The sequence below is a fragment of the Perognathus longimembris genome, chromosome 28 (genome assembly GCF_023159225.1).
Source record: "Perognathus longimembris pacificus isolate PPM17 chromosome 28, ASM2315922v1, whole genome shotgun sequence".
Lineage (NCBI taxonomy): Eukaryota > Metazoa > Chordata > Mammalia > Rodentia > Heteromyidae > Perognathus > Perognathus longimembris.
The window spans coordinates 44144831-44164310 of record NC_063188.1 but is presented as its reverse complement, the minus strand read 5'-3'; the positions used below and the strand labels follow the sequence as shown (position 1 = coordinate 44164310).

Below are 19480 nucleotides of genomic sequence, written 5' to 3'. Positions count from 1 at the left end.
TACCACACTTCTTTTAAAGCAGTCTTTTTCTTTAGAATGCTCCTTTTTGATTGGTGGTTTTACATTTGCTTTTTTTGAAGAAGCAAAGATTTTTGTTTCTGGAATTCACAGTAGGCCCTAGGCAATTAGCATCTCTCTTACCACCAAATGAAGAAAAAAGTACTCTATTCCCCTCCTCCCCCCCAGCAGAGCTGTGTGTAATTAAAATTTGGCAAAGACAGAACAGGTGTCACAAAGATCTGCTAAACTTAACACTACTGTGAATTATAGCTAGTTTGATAAAATTCTTTGGCAGAAAGACACGTTCTTTTATAAGCATAGCACATTGGGGGTGATATAGAGAAGAGACTTTAGATCAAGAGGATTTCCATAACTAAGAAGGTTACAAAGTCACCATTGCAGATACAATGAATCATTGATGTGCTTATTTAGTTAACTCAAGGAAAATCTGAGAGACTGGTTTGGCACCTTTTTACTTCCTTGTTACCAGCCTTTATCCCTCTCTCTGCTTTAACTCAATCTAAATTTCTATCCACATATCTAAAGTGAATGTTTAGAAATTAAAGCTCTGATGAAAGATGGAATATTTGCTTTTAAATAGCTAGTGTCTGAAGTCTGTAAACTTTAGGGATACCCTAAGTATCGGTTATTCATTAGAAGTTAGCATTTTCTCAAGGCCTATTCCTCTTCTAACTACTCCTCACATTTTTTTGTTTGCTTCAGACATGTTATAGTATTCTATTATTCCTGCCTCAAACCTTCCTTTAAAGAAGTGGCTTATTTCTAAAACCTAAGCAGGCTTATTAAAACCGATTTACAAAGAATTTCTGTGTGTTCCTCTATCATAAGATATTTTGTTTCTTAAGAATTTGAAATCAACTAATCACATATCCACAAAATAATTAGCCATTGGTTAAAATCCATATTAGCCAAATACTATGTATTTTAACATATGTAGGGTAGGTTTTCTTTTTACATTTTTTTGTTTTTATTCTTGGTGAACAAAGCTACAGTTAAAAATCACAGCTAAGTATCACTTTATTTCTTCCCACCCAGGTCGTAGAAAAGTACTAATGCTCTAATTTAATAAAATTTGCTCTCAGTGTTAGCAATGGACTATTAGGAAAAGTGGGTAATTAAGACTTTCTCACAAACTTCTCTGAGTATAAATTTAAAGGGGAAACACTAGATTAATGGAATAAGAAAATTTCTCTGTCTCTTTCTCTGTCTCTCTGTACATTTCCTCTCGCTCTCTCTTTCTGCCTCTCTCTTCTTGCCTCCATTAAAAGATTAACTTTCTCTTTCTGGGCTTGAACTCTTGTATGGAAAGTCACTGGGGAGTATACTCTAGGAATAAGACCTCATGCTCTGATAATTCTAATGATAAACCAGTCTTCAGGACCTCAATGTTTCCTTTCATGAAGTTACAATAGCTCTAAAATATCTTCACACAGCCATGTAGTTTATAAAAAAAAAATTAACAGTAAACACTGACTTCCAAATTAATTTTCTAGAACATTAACTATCCATGCAATTGTATAGGTTTATACAGAAAATAATGATGATCACTTTGTCAGCACAAATACTAAAAATGAAGTGATACAGAGAAGATTAGCATAGCCACCATGCAAAGATGGCATGCAACTTTATGAAGTAACCCTTATTTTTAAATTGTCATTTGAATTTAAACTCTTTTTACAACTATTTAAAGATAATTCTTAAAAAGCTACTTTTTTAAAAAAATAGTAGAAAAGTAATTTAGAGCTGGAAATTCTTATTTTATAACCTATCAAGTTAATCAGATATAATTATATCTAGCTATAATTCTAGCTACTCAAGGCCATCCTAGGCAAAGGTTGTTAGACCCAGTCTAAAATACAAATTTGGTTTAGTAGTATGCATCTGTAATCCCAGCATATATGCTATTCAGTAAAGTCAGAAGAATCATGATCTAAGGCTACTAGGAGACCTATCAGGAAAACACTATCTACAAAAGGACTAGGCTCATTGGTCAAGTGGTAATTGACTTGCCTAGAAAGTGTAAGGCCCTGAATTGAGCCTCAGTAACACACGAAAAATTATAAATGTATGGATAAATTTCAACTTTCAGTAAATCACATTCCTTGAAATGGGTAGTAAAGTTGCTTCTTAGGTTCCTTTTTCTTTCTTAATAGCTGGACCAATAGGGATGCTTACATATAAAGTTATGGTGGAGGAGTAAGCATTAATTGCAAAGTATCACATGCCTGGTCATTATCAACATAGTTGGCTCTGTACTAATGACTTGCACTACCAATATCTGTCTTGTGTGTATTTATTTTAATGTCATCCTATGTTGGGGTTTTTTGCCCCTCCCGGCTCGGACTCTTACTTCTTCCTTTCCACTCTCCCTTTCACGCCCTCTCCCCTAATCATCCGACCTGCAGATAAGCTAGAGTGGAACGGGGGAGATAGCTCTGACCTGTCGCGCATGTGATCTGCCGCAGATATGTGCCCGCCTCCTTATGCTAGAAGTCTGGCGTGCATATGCAATGGGGCTAGCTTCTTAGAGCGAACTAACTTTATTGAGACAAGGACAAGGGGAGATGATTCCGAGGGGAGGGGTTTGGCCAGGATGTCGATAGGCTGAAAGGTATCACCTGACCCCCAAGGGCTAACGTCACTTGAGCGCGCCAAACCAGGGCGGAGTTGGTAGGCGCCGGGCTGGCTAGCGGGTTGGGTTGGGGGCTGTTTGCCCAACCGGTTTCTCTGGATTCCAATCCAGAGGGGATAGCAGGGCCGCATTCCCCAGGGCTGGGGGAGGTTCATCAAGCCCCTTCCATCAAGGGGGAAGATGGATCCCAACAATCCTACTTATATTTCATTTACTATTATTTTGAGAAATTTATTTAAATTTTGAAAAGATTTCTTTTCAAAATGTTTAAGAAATAACCAGAAGAAAACACAAATAATTGTTCCTTTAAAACATTTTTTCTTTTTTGAGTATTTTTATTAACTCTATGAAGTTGTACAAAAGAGTTGACATTCAACAGAGAAGTTTTATGAAGACAGCACCTCTTGATCAATGTCATCCCTTGCAACATGCTCACCAACCCTCCCAAACTACACCTTCCCTTACTAATCTTAATTTTAGGTTCTATCTTGAATTTCTTCAATTTAATAAAGCAATTTATGTGTACAATGAATCTTGATCTGTGTCATCACTGCAACACTTTCACTTTATGCTTAGATGCACATAGGAAGAGGTTACATTATATTTTCATATACACATAAGAAGTACTGTGGCATGATCATCCCTCCATTGTTTTCTCTACACCAATAATAATTAAATGGAATAAAAGTTAAGTGGATTTATTTCTAGACAGAAATAAAGAGCCATCATTTAAAAATCATCAAATTGATATAAAAATAGGCTTAAATACACACAGAATGCTTTACTCTTGCTTCACATGTCACTATCATTCAATCATATTAAATAATCTTATGAAATTCTATTATTCATGCAAAAATATTATGTGCTATACTTAAAATGTCCTATGGATTGGAATTTTAATGTGTTATCCTATTAGCATTTAGCCTTAGTAACTTAGTGAGTTTTTACTCTATCTTTAACAAGAGAAATAACCACTTATATCTTCATGAATGACTAAAGAATATATTATTTGTATTAAAGAACAACACCAAGGTAATAGCAAGGGATGTAATACAAATCTGAAGTTTTGAAAATATTTTAGTTCTATTTAAAAATAGTAAACATAGCCTTCATTTCTCATAAAACTAATTAAGTGAATAGGCTAGTAATAGATTAAATATGAAGTTTAGGTCTACATGCACTGTTCCATTGCTTTGCTTCAGCCAATAATAATTTCTGAAAATTAAGTGGTATTTATTATTTAGTTTTAATTATTCATTTTTTCAATTGATTTCCACAGTATTGTACTGATCTAGTAAATATCTTCTACAGGAAATTCTTAAACTACATTTTATTGACAATCTTTTACTCCTTACTTAGGCCTACGAATTCACTAGGAACAGGATAAAGTATTGCTTTGTATTTACAACCATTGTGCAAAGCCAGTCTCTCTTGAAATCATTTTGCAGCCATTTGGGAAGACAGGAAACTGAAGCCTCTGCCCAAGTGACAATGATTCTTACTATAACAAGATCCCACGTGAACAATCCTGAGACAATAGGGGCCATTGCTGGGAATACACTTGTGATTTTTGTAACTATACATATATTTTCATCTACTACCCTCAATTCTCCCTATTTAACAAAAGGGAAAAGTCTGTTCCCCTTCGAAACAACTAGATTTTACAGCAGTTCCTTTTTACTTAGAAATGTGGGTGCCATATCATAAACCTTTCTCTGCCTCTTGTCATGTCTCTTTATTTTGAGCAAGTAGAACTTCCAGAATTTGGGTCTGTAGTCTAAACCTCAATTTTTGTCTGTATACATACATGTATATACATATGAATGAAAGAATGAATCAGGAAATAAACATTCAAATATGTATATATATAAATATATATATAACATCTATATGCCTATATGACATGAAACATGGAAATCTGAGCAACAATTATTTGAATTAAATGTTTTTATTATTTTTTTTTTGCCAGTCCTGGGCCTTGGACTCAGGGCCTGAGCACTGTCCCTGGCTTCTTTTTTTTGCTCAAGGCTAGCACTCTGCCACTTGAGCCACAGTGCCAATTCTGGCTGTTTTCTATATATGTGGTGCTGGGGTATTGAACCCAGGGCTTCATGTATTCTAGGCAAGCACTCTTGCCATTAGGCCATATTCCCAGCCCCCTGAATTAAATGTTTTTAGCATGGAAATCTGAACAAAATGTAGCTTGAACTAAATAGTTGTTTGGGAGAGGAAAAAAAAATCCCTCACAAATGAATTTTAATGTATACACTAGATAGTCTATCTCAGAAGGGCACAATTCATGAACATATCTGCAGGTTAGATGAAAAAATAAAACTATTTATATGGTTTTTTTCAAAGCTCTTCAAGATATTAATCATTCCTGTGTAATTAAATATGTATAATAAATGCTCAAGATTTAATTTTTTCCATACAAACTAGAATGTGATTCTTGTTAAAGAAACTGAAATGGTTGTGTTTTTTTGGTCAGTCCTAGGGTTTGAACTCAGGAACTTGGCACTGTCTCTGGCTTCCTTTTGTTCAAGGCTAGCACTCTACCACTTTAGCCACAGTGCCACCATCTCTGGCTTTTTCTATATATGTGGTGCTTAGAAATAAAACCCAGGGCTTCATGTATTCTAGGCAAGCATTCTATTTCTAGGCCACATTTCCAGCCTTAAAAGGTTGCTTTTTACAAGGTGTTTCTGACATTATACTTCACAAATAAATGTTACTGGTATTTCCATTAAACGAGAATGGAGCTCCCATTTAAGAGAAAAAGCAGAAATAAACTGTAGTGAATGATGAATAGTTTCTTTATCCTTTCTTTTCTTTGAGATAAGAGTTAAAAACATGAGAAGCATGGGGTACAATGTAACCTTGAAATGAATGAATCTTGATTGGTATTCAATCTGAAAATTACAGAAAAGCTATATAATGTCCATCCACTCAGATGAAACCTAATTAAATTGTCCTTTTTTATAAGTGTTAAGTGACTGAATAGGGACGGAAGTAAATCTAGACAATGAAAACATTTTTTAAGTACCTACCCTATATATTTTCTAGTCCTAATGATTGATATCCTTCAATATGCTGGAAATGTACTCATCATTGAAAGTATAACTGATATGGTTTTTGCATTCTAGCCTATAGTGTTATCTTGTAATCTAACTTGTCATAAAAGATTCATAAGGTAATTTATTTTGCCTCAAAATTAATGAAAACTTCAATATACTATTTACGTATTAGGTATTTCTTTTCAAGTAAAGAAAAAGAGAGGTAAAAAGAGCAATGCCACCTATTTGTGTTAATGTACCCAAATTGTAGCTTTCATATTCTTCCATATTGCTATGATTACATACAACCACCAGGCAGGTTATTTATTCTTCCCCTAGTTGTAATCAAGCCAAAAGTTGCAAATATCTCACTGCCTGGCTGCTGTTCCTGGGCTTCTTTTGCTCCAGTATCACTCTACTACTTGAGCCACAGCTCTACTTGCAGCTTTTTTTTTTTGGGGGGGGGGGGATAAGATAAGAGTCTCATAGAATTTTCTGCCCAGGATGTCTTTGAATTGTGATTCTCAAATCTCTGCCTCCTGAGTAGTTAGGATTAAAAGTGGGAGTCACTACATTGGGTTATGAGATTTTGGTAACAGTAATGTATCCCCATCATTATGATACACAAAAATACTAATCTACTATAGCTACCATTCCCTATAATCTGTTATATTCTACTGCAAATTCTCATAACATTCAATTTTTAGCCAAATAGAAAAAAATGAGTCATACAACACTGTAAAAATAAGCCATGTCAATATATTTACATGAAAATGACCTTCATTCTGCTGTCTTTCTTTTTCTCTAGGAGACGAGTAGTAAGGAATCACATTCTCAGGTCTTTTGTTATACTTTTACATACATAGGGAATATAGCCAGAAAGACCAAATCAGCCCTGGGAAGATTTTGGGATTGCAAAAATCAGTCTAATTTATTTTGTTAATATTTTCCTGTAAAGTGACTTTTCTATTTTCTAGTTACCATTATCTTTACAACGGCCATTCCATGCCCACTAAGTACTGAATATTTTACCCTGGTATACTCAAACACAAAAATTCATATCTAAAATCTTCTAATACTGCTACTACCATGACCATGGCCATTTAGAAATCTTATTCAAAGATATTTTAATAGCAGAAATGACATAACTATTGCTTTCATTATCTTCCATACGTTATTTATGTTTTGAAATTTTTCCACAATGTTTGTGTGTCTAATTTTTAACCTGGTATTTTACTCTTAAAAAATATCTCCAAATTGAACTCTTCCCACCAAATCAAGGAAACAAACAAAATTTCACAGGTATGAGTTTCTTATATGATATCAGTTTCCAAAGAGAAATCTAGGTGTAAATATTGGACAATATGTCCCAGAGGCAGGTTATTAGCTTGGAAGAATTAACAAAGAAAGACTAAAAGTTTTAGTTTTAGAACAGGGCAGGAAGCAGTACTGTGGAAATTAAACCGTTGTGTCAATCTGTAGAAACCAGCAAATAAAAAAAACAACAACAACTAGCTATCTTGTCCTGTCAATTCCTGTCCTTCATTGTGTCTGATTGATCCTGCTAGCCAAGAAGATGATGTTTAGAAGTTGTCATCATAACTATTGTGTTTGATTTTTAAGCCTATACTGTCATCATATTAATATATTCAGGTTGCACCCATTAGAAACTATATGAAAGTTCTCAATAAAATGTGGTAATGGAAGCAAATTCCTATAATGGAAGAACTCAGTATGATATCTGTATCTCAGATGCTAGTTGGAATGGTTTTAAATTATCACAATAATTCTAATTTAAAGGCTTTTGCATGGCAGTTATTATACATGTGAATGTTGCTGTTTTAATCTTGTATGATTTCATTCCAGTCTATTTACATTTTCTAATGGGAACCCTGGGGCTAGGGCCTACTTAAAAAACTATTAACAACACATATAACATTGGAGAGTTCAGGGGAAATAAAACAGTTCTTAAACAGCCTTTATATTATAATAAGATAAAAGAATGTATTCATCTTTTTCCCCAGCAAAGATATTTTTCTGTCACTTTTCTGTTTCACTTTCCCAGTCTCTTCTTTGGACACAGATGTATATGACTGCTTTCAATCTGAAATCAACTATCAATGATGGTTAATGTTCCTAGAATTCCCACTGATGATACTTAAAATTTTCAGACAAATTTTTCTTAAATACCCCTTTTACTTGATCACTTTCCTATTGTCTACCATATCAAAACATTGTATTTCTTTCCACTTTTGAAAGCATCCTATTCTGTCTCTACAGGCTAACTAAACTGTAAAAATGGAAGGCAAATAGGATTTTGAAGCATATTAAGGCAGTCTGAGAAATCAAACATAGCTATAGACAGCAGGCCAGAGAAAAACTTAAAAATCAAGATATCTGAGTCATGGGAAGGTCTCAGACATCAGACAAATATATCAATTCTAAAAAATCATGCAAGATTTGAGCATATATCTTGAAGACAAAATCAGGAAACTGCTTAAAATTTGGTAGATATAACATTTAGCTATTACTGACTACATTCTATAACAAATAATAGAAGAAATATTTACCGTTCTATGGGTCACTTGATGGTTCTGAAAATAAGCTTTGTATATCCACTGGGACCACTCATTATTTGATAATGGGTGAAAAGAGAGGCTAGGTTTTTTAGTAACTGAGAAATCCTCTATGTATCTGTCACATATCTCCAGCAAGTTAGGCAACCTCTTCTTATGATATTTTCAGAAGTCAAAGATGGGAAACATATGCATAAAAAATTTTCAAATTATCCATGCCAATGCCCCACTGGAAAATTAAAGCATGTGGCCAAGACAGAGATAGTATAAAAAAGCACCACAAAAGATCTCAGATACAGAGAACCATGACCATATTATGCTGAAAAAAACCTAACAACCTTGTACAGAAGTGAAGTGAAATGATTTCTAACCCATATATTAGGAGAAACCCTTCTTAATGTTTGTCTATTTATCCTCCTTGTTTTATTTGGGAAAGCAAATGTCTCATGGATCAGGTACAATTTATGTTATGACAGTAATTTCTGTTAAAATCTTAATAAAACTTTGTGAGAAAGTATTTATCCTGTGTTTATATATTCCCCACAAGTCATAGTAATGGGAAATAGGCAACCTGAAAACATTCTTCAAAATTACTGTGGGGAATTCACAAACATTGCACAATGCTTTTTGAAAAGTTAAGTGGTCCCCACATCTTCAACACACAAAGCCTATACTTCTAAAGCAAGTGTCAGCATTCTTCAAAAAAAAATAATGGTCCATTCTATGTTGAGAGTTTTTGTCAGCATCACTACCCTCTGTCAAGTAGTATCTGATATAATCACGCTAGATTTCTCTGCCACATTTCCTGATTAATTCAAATCTTCCTGCACTGTGATTTCCCTCCAGGGGGCTTTAAACTCTTTGCCTTCTTATTCTGAAGTAAATGTCTGCTTGGGGCATCTACAACATTACTTTTTCATTTGGAAGCACTTATATAGTTATTTACTTGGTGGAATTACTGGAGTTTGAACTGAGGTCCATGTACTTTCTAGGCAAGTGCTTATCTCCTGACCCGCAATGCATCCCTTTTTCTTTATAAGGTTTTATCCAGTAAGCTCTTGTACTTTTACCCTGTGGCCAGCCTGGACTATGGTCCTTCTCCCACCTATGTATCTAGTATAGCTGGAACCACAAATGTGAAACACCACAGTTGCTTTAAAGGTGGAAATGGGAGTCTCCCTAACTTTTTGCAGAGGCTGATTTTAAGGCCTGTCTTTCTGATTTCAATCCCCCAAGCAGAAATTATAGATGGGATCTTTTGTTAAGTATATACATCTCATGCCACTTTCTTGTGAGATTCTCCAAAGCCAAAGTTAGAAAAGTTATGCCAAAGAATGACCATCCACTGTGGTGACCAAGATAATCTTGGGATCTAACCTCACTACAGCCTATGGAGAACACACAAAAATATTGGAATAATATCAAAGTAGGCAAAATGCTAGCAGCACATATTTTCCTCATTACTTACTCAAAGAAACCAGGATTTCAAGGAAGTGAGTATCTGAAATTATCCGAAACTTATTATTTGTATGAATAAACTTCCTGATATCTTAGAGCTTATTTACTAGAAGGTACTATATTTGCCAGAGTGGTATGACATTCAGAAATAAGGAAGAAGTATGCAATCTATTGATAGTTGAGAATTCTAGTATGAGGAATATAGTAAGACAATACTATCTTTCATCTGGAAAGATTGAAATACAAGTTACACATTTTGCCAATATGAAAAAAAAAAGACTATAAAATCATGATCATCGATAAAATACTTTATAATGTTTATAACATGCACTTCTTGACTTTGAATCTCAAGGATTTGCCTACAAGAGAAGAAAGAAGTTATGAAATCTGCAGAGTATACTGGTATAATAACATTAGGCATGATCTCAGTTCACCTATGTATATAGCAAAGTGTATTAACAGTAGGAAAATGGAGTTTATCTTTGAAGACTGATTCTATGACAGGTTACAAAGAACTAATGTACATTAAAAAAAACGCATTCACTGTGAGAATTGGCTACATCAAACCACTATGCACCTCACTAAACACATTATGTGATGGCTGATGATGTCTACCTTTTATTCAACCATTAGACTCCTTCAAGAATGGCTCAAGGTCTTTACCACTCAATTTGCTTAGACAGGCTATTTTGCTCTTAGCAGTGATTTCTAAGTACACATTTTATCTGATGGAATTCCAGCATCCTGTTTTGACTTGAAAGATCTCAACTTAGATATCACTTTACAAAAAGGATATTCCTGTTCTATCCTAAGGCTTCCTAATGTCTTCCACATTATTCTGAAAAATAATTTTTCTGTACAATTGCCAATGGTTGTTGGTGATTTTGTAAACTATTCTGCATCAAACTGTCCTACAAGATTGAAATATTTTTTAACTTTTACTTTTGCTGGTCCTACGGCTTGATCTCAGGGCCTAAGCACTGTCCCTGAACATCATTCTAGTCAAGGCTGATGCCACAATGTCACCTCTGATGTTTTCTGAATAATTTATTGGAGATAAAAGTCTCACCGACTTTTCTGCCCGGGCTGGCTTTGAACTGTAATCCTCAGATCTCAGCCTTCTGAGTAATTAGAATTAAAGGCATAAACCACCAGTGCCCAGCTAAGACAGAAAGTTTTGTGAGAAGGGAGAAAACCATATTGTCTTAACAGATACATACTCAACTAAAGCTGTTGTATTTTGTGATATCAAGAAGATAAAAATATTTTTTGCTAGGCTTCTGAACCTTTATTCATAAAGTTTCTGCTTGTACATCTATCTATCTATCTATCTGTCTGTCTGTCTGTCTGTCTGTCTATCTATCTATCTAAATCTTGCCCCAGCATTCACTGACAGGCTTTTCTAATTGCATGACTTATTTATTTTTATTTCATTATGTTTTGCTTTGCTTTTTTATTTTGTGTGTGTGTGTGTGCTAGTACTGGTGCTTGAAATCAGGCCTAAAGCTTGAGCTTGCTTTATTTTTGTTGTTTTGTTTTACTATCTGCTGGCATTCTACTTCTTGAGCCATACTTCCAACTTTCCTGAAATTCCGAATTTTCATTGTATGTTTGGTCTGGAAGGCTTGGTTTACTATTCTTGCTGAATCGAAATGTAAATGTCCACATAGGAAAACTAGTAGCAATAAGAAACACAGAAGGGACAGGGAGATGATTATTCATAATTGCCAGTAGTATCTATTAAGCATGCAGTTTGACATGCTTAGCTTTAATTTTTGAAACAGAATTAAAAGTACTACTTACACACGTTTTCCATTTGTTTAGAAGCTACATTGCCATTAAATAGTAATACTATTGTTAACTGCAGTTAAGTTCCATTCACCTCAAATCATTACTTCATTTATAAACTTTCATCCTTTAACATTATCTACTCTTCTACCAATGTGATTTTTTTAAGTAGTACTCTTCCATGCATATTTCTGTGTTCCAGGTTAGCTATCCATATATGTTTCTCCCACATTATACTTCGTAGTGAAGGAAAGGTAAGATCTAATCTTCAAACTGTAGTGGTTCTTGTACACTATTTCACACATAAGAGGGTCTTAATAAAAGTTGAATTGACCTAATATCTCCAAAGCCTACTAGAATTTAAGCAACCTTCTATTTTCTTAATTTCCCAACTTTATACAATCAGAAGTAAGCTCTCTCTTTTCTGAAAATGTCAAATAATTTTAATTCTCTGAACGAACTTACTTTTTCTGGCCTAGGACTATAGTTACTTTTGTACTTGTCATGCACTCTCTATAATAGCATAGATTCTTTGAAGCAGAATTGTTCCCATTTGCTTAACAACTGATTCTTAATGGTACAATAATTATGGTCATCATTTCTCCATTTGTTCATCCTTGTCGCTGTCCTAGCTACTTTTAGGTAGTAGATAAGGACAATTCAAAGCCAAAGAAAATGTGTCCTTTACCCCCTCGATGGATCATCATGTAGTCTCAATAGTCTAGTAATAGTACAGTGTTATAAATACCATGATTGAAATATAAAAAGTTGTGATGAGAGTACCTCAAAATGAGTATATCTTCTTTAGAGAACAAGTTTATTAAATGAAGCTTACCTATAGCATGCAAGCAGAGATACAACTTAGATATATTCCTAAAACAAAGAACTTTTGAAATAATTTAAAATCAAATTGCCTTTCCTCCACCAACAAAACTCTCATTGATAATTCTTACAATCATGAAGTAAAATGTAGGAGTATGAGATGTATGTGGACTGATGAGTACACAAAATTAGGTTCCAATATCACTTCAACTTTGAAAAACGAGTTACTTAAACTCTTTGAGTTTCAATATTTTAGTCAATGTAAAATGAAGATAATAGCATCCCAATGGATTGGGAAATATATATATATATATATATATATATATATACCAGTAAATAATGTATATGTTTAGTGCCTTGTGGGTACTTAATGCAAACTACTGTCTAGATAATAAGTTTTATATTCAATATTGAAAATTCTGAAATTCCAACTTATCTTTCCTGCCAGTTTTCTATTCATCTATTAGAGACACTACTGCTCATTTTGTCTACAAACTCTGTAGGACAGAAATTACCTATTGCATTCTAACAGCCCAATCTATGTATTCTTTTGATCAGTCAGTATAAAGATCATTATTTATAGGATTTACTCAGCATCTCATATGTATGTGATAAAATGCTAGATGCAATGGATGATAAAAATGCAAAGATAGTGTCTTCACTTAAAATTCAACATTTCAATTTTGACTACAATGCATCTTAATCAATGTCATGTATTTTATTGTAAACAATTATAATTCAAAAGAGTATATACCAATTGGTCTCTGTAGGCTAAGGTCAATCTGGAATATGAAAGTTCTAAAAATGGCAAAATATATTTAAGTGTTAGTCACTCATGCCTGTAATCCCAGCTACTCAGGCGGCTGAGATCTGAGAATCATGGTTCAAACCAGCCTGAGAAGGAAAGTACTAGAGATCCTTATCTCCAATTAACTACCAAAAAAATCAAGAAGTGGAACTGTGGCTCAAGTGGTAGACTGCTAGCATTAAGCAAAAATGCTCAGGGAGAGCAACCAAGCCCAGAGTTCAAGCCCCAGGAATGGAACAAAATAAAACAGCAAAATGATAATATTTTATTTACTAATGGAGGACCTCTTGGTGAAGTGTACATGGAACTTAAAGTTGAGGAAGATTGAAGAAGTAAGGTAGTTAGATCATTTGATTTTCATAAGTTTTCCATGTAGAATGAATGATATGAACTATAGTGTCATAGCTAAGGACAGGAACTTAGAAATGAGATGGAACTGGGTTTAGAATTCTGATTTTTATCACTACTAGCTGAATAATATTGGGCAAGTTTTCAACATTTTTAAAACTTAATATTCTTAGGTATACAATGGGATATGAAGGACACCTTCCTCACAGAGTTGCTGTAGGATTCAATGTGGTAAATATGAAAAGCATTTTGTACAAGCTTTATATAAGATAAATTTTTCAGGGCTGGGACTATGGCTGAGTGGTAGAGTGCTTGCCTAGCATACATGACGCCCTGGGTTCGATTCCTCAGCACCACATAAACAGAAAAAGCCAGAAGTGCCGCTAGGGCTCAAGTGGTAGAATGCTAGCCTTTTTCTTTTTTTTTTTTTTTTTGTTCTTTTTTTCAAATTTTTATTATCAAACTGATGTACAGAGAGGTTACAGTTTCATACGTTAGGCATTGGATACATTTCTTGTACTGTTTGTTACCTCGTTCCTCATTCCCCCCTCCTCCTCCCCCTTTCCCTTTCCCCCCATGAGTTGTTTAATTCATTTACACCAAACAGTTTTGCAAGTATTGCTTTTGTAGTTGTCTGTATTTTTTTACCCTATATACCACTGTTTACCAGTATACATGGTTTCCAATATACTCAGATAAGATACAGAGGTAGTGTAGGTACAACCACAGGAAGGGGATACAAGAGGATCATCAATAATAGAAGCTACAGTTACACATAGTATGTTCACAGTAGTTACAACAGTGATATAACAATCGTTTCCATAACATGAAGTCATTCTTTCTGATAGAGGCATAAAATTCTATTGTATATATGTACCACATTTTCCTGAGGGGCATCTGGGTTGGTTCCAGACTCTAGTTATGACAAATTGTGCTGCGATGAACATTGTTGTGCTGGTGGCTTTATTGTGATTTTGTTTATGGTCTTTTGGATAGATACCCAAAAGTGGGGCTGCTGGGTCATAGGGGAGTTCTATGTTTAGCCTTCTGAGGAATCTCCATACCGCTTGCCAGAGTGGCTGAACCAGTTTACATTCCCACCAACAATGAAGTAGGGTTTCCTTTTGGCCACATCCCCTCCAACAATTGTTATTGTTGGTTTTCTTGATATAGGACATTCTTACAGGGGTGAGATGGAATCTCAATGTTGTTTTGATTTGCATTTCTTTTATGTCCAGTGATGTAGAGCACTTTTTCATATGTCTCTTGACCATTCTAATTTCCTCCTCAGCGAAGACTGTTTTTAAGTCTTTAGCCCACTTGATGAGGGGGCTATTGGTTCTTTGAGGATTTGTTTTGAAGGAATGTAATTTTTTTAGTTCTGCATATATTTTAGATATGAAGCCTTTGATGCTAGCCTTGAGCAAAACGAAGCTAGGGATAGTGCTCAGGCACTCTGTTCAAGCCCCAGGACTGGCAATAAAAGATAAATGTTTCATAAATAGCCATCATTATTATGTGTAAACATGAAGTTATACAATTCAAAAAAGTATTGCTGTAGTGTAGTAAGTCAAGTATTTTTTTTTCCAAAATGGAAGGAGTCAAATAAATATAAGTGCAGTGAATAATCTGGAAAGGAAATCTAGAACTATTGATAGGCCCGTCTGTGACTATATAGGCCAGTTGTGAATGTATGTCAGTCTGAATTATTTAGATTCTTCTAAAAACTGTATATTAAATGCTCCAGCTCTAGTTACTCATTTAATTTTTGTCATGCAACAGTAGTAAAAGGGATACAACCTAAGAAAGAACTTTCCAAATACATAGTGATATTGCCACATACTACTATAGATTATTCTGCTGTTTTGTTTACAAGTTATATAAAATGAATCAGTAATCCCATTTGTAAAATTTCCTCTTTGTCCTACTCTACAGAATGCTGGTAAACTCTATCCATTTTTACCTGCTTTCTGTTAGACCAATTGATTTTTTGATCTGCTTAATATGGTACTGTAAACTGATGATGATTCTTCTTCAACCACTTAAGGCATCAAGACAACAGTCATTTGATCCTTCAAGCACCATTAAATTAAACCTCTCACAGTGTTGTAAAGTGTTAGTAGCACATGGCCAACTACCCAGGTGATTTCTCCACTATTCCATCTAATCAAAACAGGAGTTTGCTTAGGTGATATACAGTTAAGTATGTCACTGTCTGCACTGCTGATCCTGGAGGGAGGGATGGGGAGTACACTAGAGAATCTCAGTGGCATTCAATACTCCTTATAGCAATTATACTTGTGGCAGTATGGAACAGAATAGCCCAAGAAATACATTTTCACATCATAATTGTTTAGTTCTGATCAGTAAAATACTAAATTTTAATTTTAAAATGTATTAGTATTTTAAAATAAAATTCATAAGTAGGAATGAGTTCTTCTGCTGAGGGCTGATTTAAAGCCTAGCTTATTTCTGCCTTTACAAGAAGAGGATGTTTTGCACACAATGAAATCACAAATAGCCCTAATGCAGAGGTAGAATCAGCCAGTAATATGTTAGTCTTGATGAGTGCTATGTTTGATTTATCAAGCCTACTGACATTTGGCAGTCAGTTTAATTTCTAGTCTTCTCTGAGAATGTGAATTGTGTATTTATTATATGAACTCTGAAAAATCTGAAATGGATCGCTATCAAACTATATTGTGGTTATATATCTTTGAGCTGTGATATACACATAATACGTTGGTTTTTTGTTGTATTAATATTTAATTAACCTGCATCTTAGCTAATATAATATATATAATCAAACTTTGAAGAGAACCTTTTCTGCTGTTTATTGTTCTGCTATCAAGAATTTACTTCAGGAGTTTCATACTGAATAATTTAAATAAATGAAATATCTTCAGCTCTTGGAACTTTTACCTCTCCATTGTACTCTTTACATCAAAATATATGTTGGCATAAATATACTGTTAGTACAAACTAAAAGAGAATCTAACATGCAATATGAATTGTGATAGCAGACAAAATTAGCAAATGATTTTTCAATCAAAATTTTAGAGAGGTGTCAAATTGATTGAGAAGTGAATATGAGGGCTGGGGATATGGCCTAGTGGCAAGAGTGCATGAGGCCCTGGGTTCGATTCCCCAGCACCACATATACAGAAAACGGCCAGAAGTGGCGCTGTGGCTCAAGTGGCAGAGTGCTAGCCTTGAGCAAAAGGAAGCCAGGGACAGTGCTCAGGCCCTGAGTCCAAGGCCCAGGACTGGCCAAAAAAAAAAAAAAAAAAAAAAAAAAAAAAGAGACGTGAATATGAAAAAGTTTAGATGTGACTTGCCAAAAAAGGAAGGCTAAGAATAATAGCACTACCCAATACAAAGGAAAATGTCACTTATAGAAGAAAAAAAAAACAGATAACCATAACAATACATGTTCACACTTATAGGCATATACATATCAGTACCTTCTCCTCTTTGGTCTGTTAAGACACGAAATGAGATCTTAACATTTTATCATGATTTAGGAATAAGACAATGAGGGCAAACCACAGACAGCTTGAGAAACTGTAGAAGATAACCAACATTGTGTTCTAAGATAAAGGAAATACAAGAGATCAAAGGAATAAATGAGTCACAGAAATGAATTTCATCCATAGCCAGTGAAAATGAAATGCCCCATGACAATGAACTGTAGAATTATGTGCAGAGGTTTTAGACTCAGAGAAGCATGAATAAGAACCCAAGCTTATGGCTTCTATGACCTTGGGTAAAGTTTCAGTTTTGTTACCAGTAAAATAGTGAAACCTAGTTATACAGTAACATATACCACAATGATTGATCAATAAACAGAAGCCATATTATTGTTAGAAAAATTGAAGTACATGCAGAAGTAAGTTTTGATTAGGAAGTTATGACTTAGTAACAATCATGTTGGGATCAAGTGTGCTGACACATTCTAACATTTTTCAATTTATTTGAAGGAGAAATGGCATAACCATTGGGTCATAAACTAATTGCCTTGGAAACTCATGAAATGTTTAATTTGACATAGATGTTAAATACAGATATCCCCAAACAATAAGGTGAATCTGCACAGAGATTTACTTAACTCCATCTGAAAACCTCACATTTTCTTTCCATAATGAATTTAAAAAGAAAATCAGAAACAACACAGGAAGCTATACTTATTGTCTCCAGAACTATAAGCAAGCTAGAAACATAGAGTGGCATACATACTAATTAAAAAAATATATCATCCCTATGAACTTGGATGGAATTTACTATGAAGACGTGTAAAAATACATGTGGTCATTTCTAACAACATGCTCCTAAAGCAAACAGGTGAAAACTCTTTTTCTATTGTGTAAACAGAATGTGTCACAAAACTAACACAGAGGGTATTGTCAAAATTAAGGAAGCAAAAAACCACTATTTCACAAGATAAAATGTATTTCTGGCCTCATGGTCTAAGATTATTCTGGCAATGCTGTTAAAGTAACAGAGTCAGAGATCAGGGACTGGTTCAGAATTTGGGTACAGAAGCATTACTGGATCATGTACATGAGAGGAAACAGTCCATATCGCTATATAAGGATGATAATGTAGCACTTCTTCGGGGCAAAATGGTCCATTTATATGAATTACGTGAACTGAACATCTCACAAGGCAGCATAGTGTAGAAAATCTACAGTATGTCTATGGAATAGAACATGAAGGGGAAATATATTACCAGTTCTCTTCAATTGCTGTTTGTTAAGCCCGAAGGAAGGAACAGATTGGGGAAAGGGAGAAAATGAGTGCTTATTTTAACTTTAAGTTTTAGGTACCTGTAGGACTTCTAAGTGAAGATATTCTGTAGTCATTTCAAAGGTATGCTTCTAGAATTCAGGTGAAAGACTTGGGCTGTCCTGTGCCCAGGAGGCCAAGTGTTTCTCCTACTGCTTCCTTTAGTGTTTTCAGGGTATCTGTTTTAATTTCAATGTCTTTGATCCATTTGGAATTGCTTTTGGTACAGGGTGATATATAAGGATCTAGTTTTAGTTTCTTGCATGTGTTGAACCACTTTTGCCAGCACCATTTGTTAAAGAGGCTATCTTTCTTCCAGACTATTTTTTAGCTCCTTTATCAAGTAGTCATAGTTCTGTGGGTTCATTTCTGGGTCTTCAATTTTGTTCCATTGGTCTTTGGGCCCGTTCCGGTTCCAATACCAAGCTGTTTTTATTACTATAGCTTTATAATACAGCTTGAAGTTTGTTATTGTAATTCCTCCAGCACTGTTCTTTCTGCTTAGGATTGTTCTTGCTATTCTGGGCCTTTATTGTTCCATATGAATTTTTGGATTGCTTCCTCTATTTCATTAAAAATGATGTTGAGATATTAATGGATATTGCATTGTTCTTTTCTATGAATTTTTTCTCTCTAAAGAAAATCATCTGACTCCTAAATTTTTAAAGATATTAATCACAACTATTTTTGTGTTCGTGTCTGATGACTCCAAAATAAAAGCATTTGAGAATCTATTTCTATTCCTCTATCCCGTTTTCTTGAGATATGTGGTAATTTTTTGGTTGAATGTCAAATATTATGTATGGAATGTTATTGAAGCTCTGAATTCCATATTTTCCCACAGAAAATTCAAATTATATAATGATGTGGAAATGAAGTGGAAGTAGATCAGCTTAAAATAGGCACTGAGCTGGCTTGAAGCTGCTTTTGTATAAGTTTCTATTTCAATTAACAGGAAATGACCCTCCAGGCCCTAATGAAACTCCAATTTGTACTAGGGTCCTCTTAACTACAATTCTGGTCACTTCTATTCTCTAGGAATAGCAAAGTTCCATTCTACTTTTCCAAAAGTTTCTACTTACTTTCTTAGCTTGTGGCTTTGCATAGCTTACTGATTCAATGAATGCCTGAACAGGAACCCCTGGCATATCAGGCTCATACGTCTGTTCTTATCTTTCACTCTGGATTC

At 34.5% G+C, this 19480-nt stretch overlaps 1 non-coding gene and 1 pseudogene across 1 annotated transcript; both read left to right on the top strand.

Moving 5' to 3' along the window:
- LOC125343022 overlaps positions 1-19480 on the top strand; it is a 71410-nt pseudogene that overhangs the window by 33116 nt on the left and 18814 nt on the right.
- On the top strand, positions 1562-1668 carry LOC125344370. Its single transcript, XR_007209504.1, has one exon. It is a non-coding gene; the product is annotated as a U6 spliceosomal RNA (small nuclear RNA).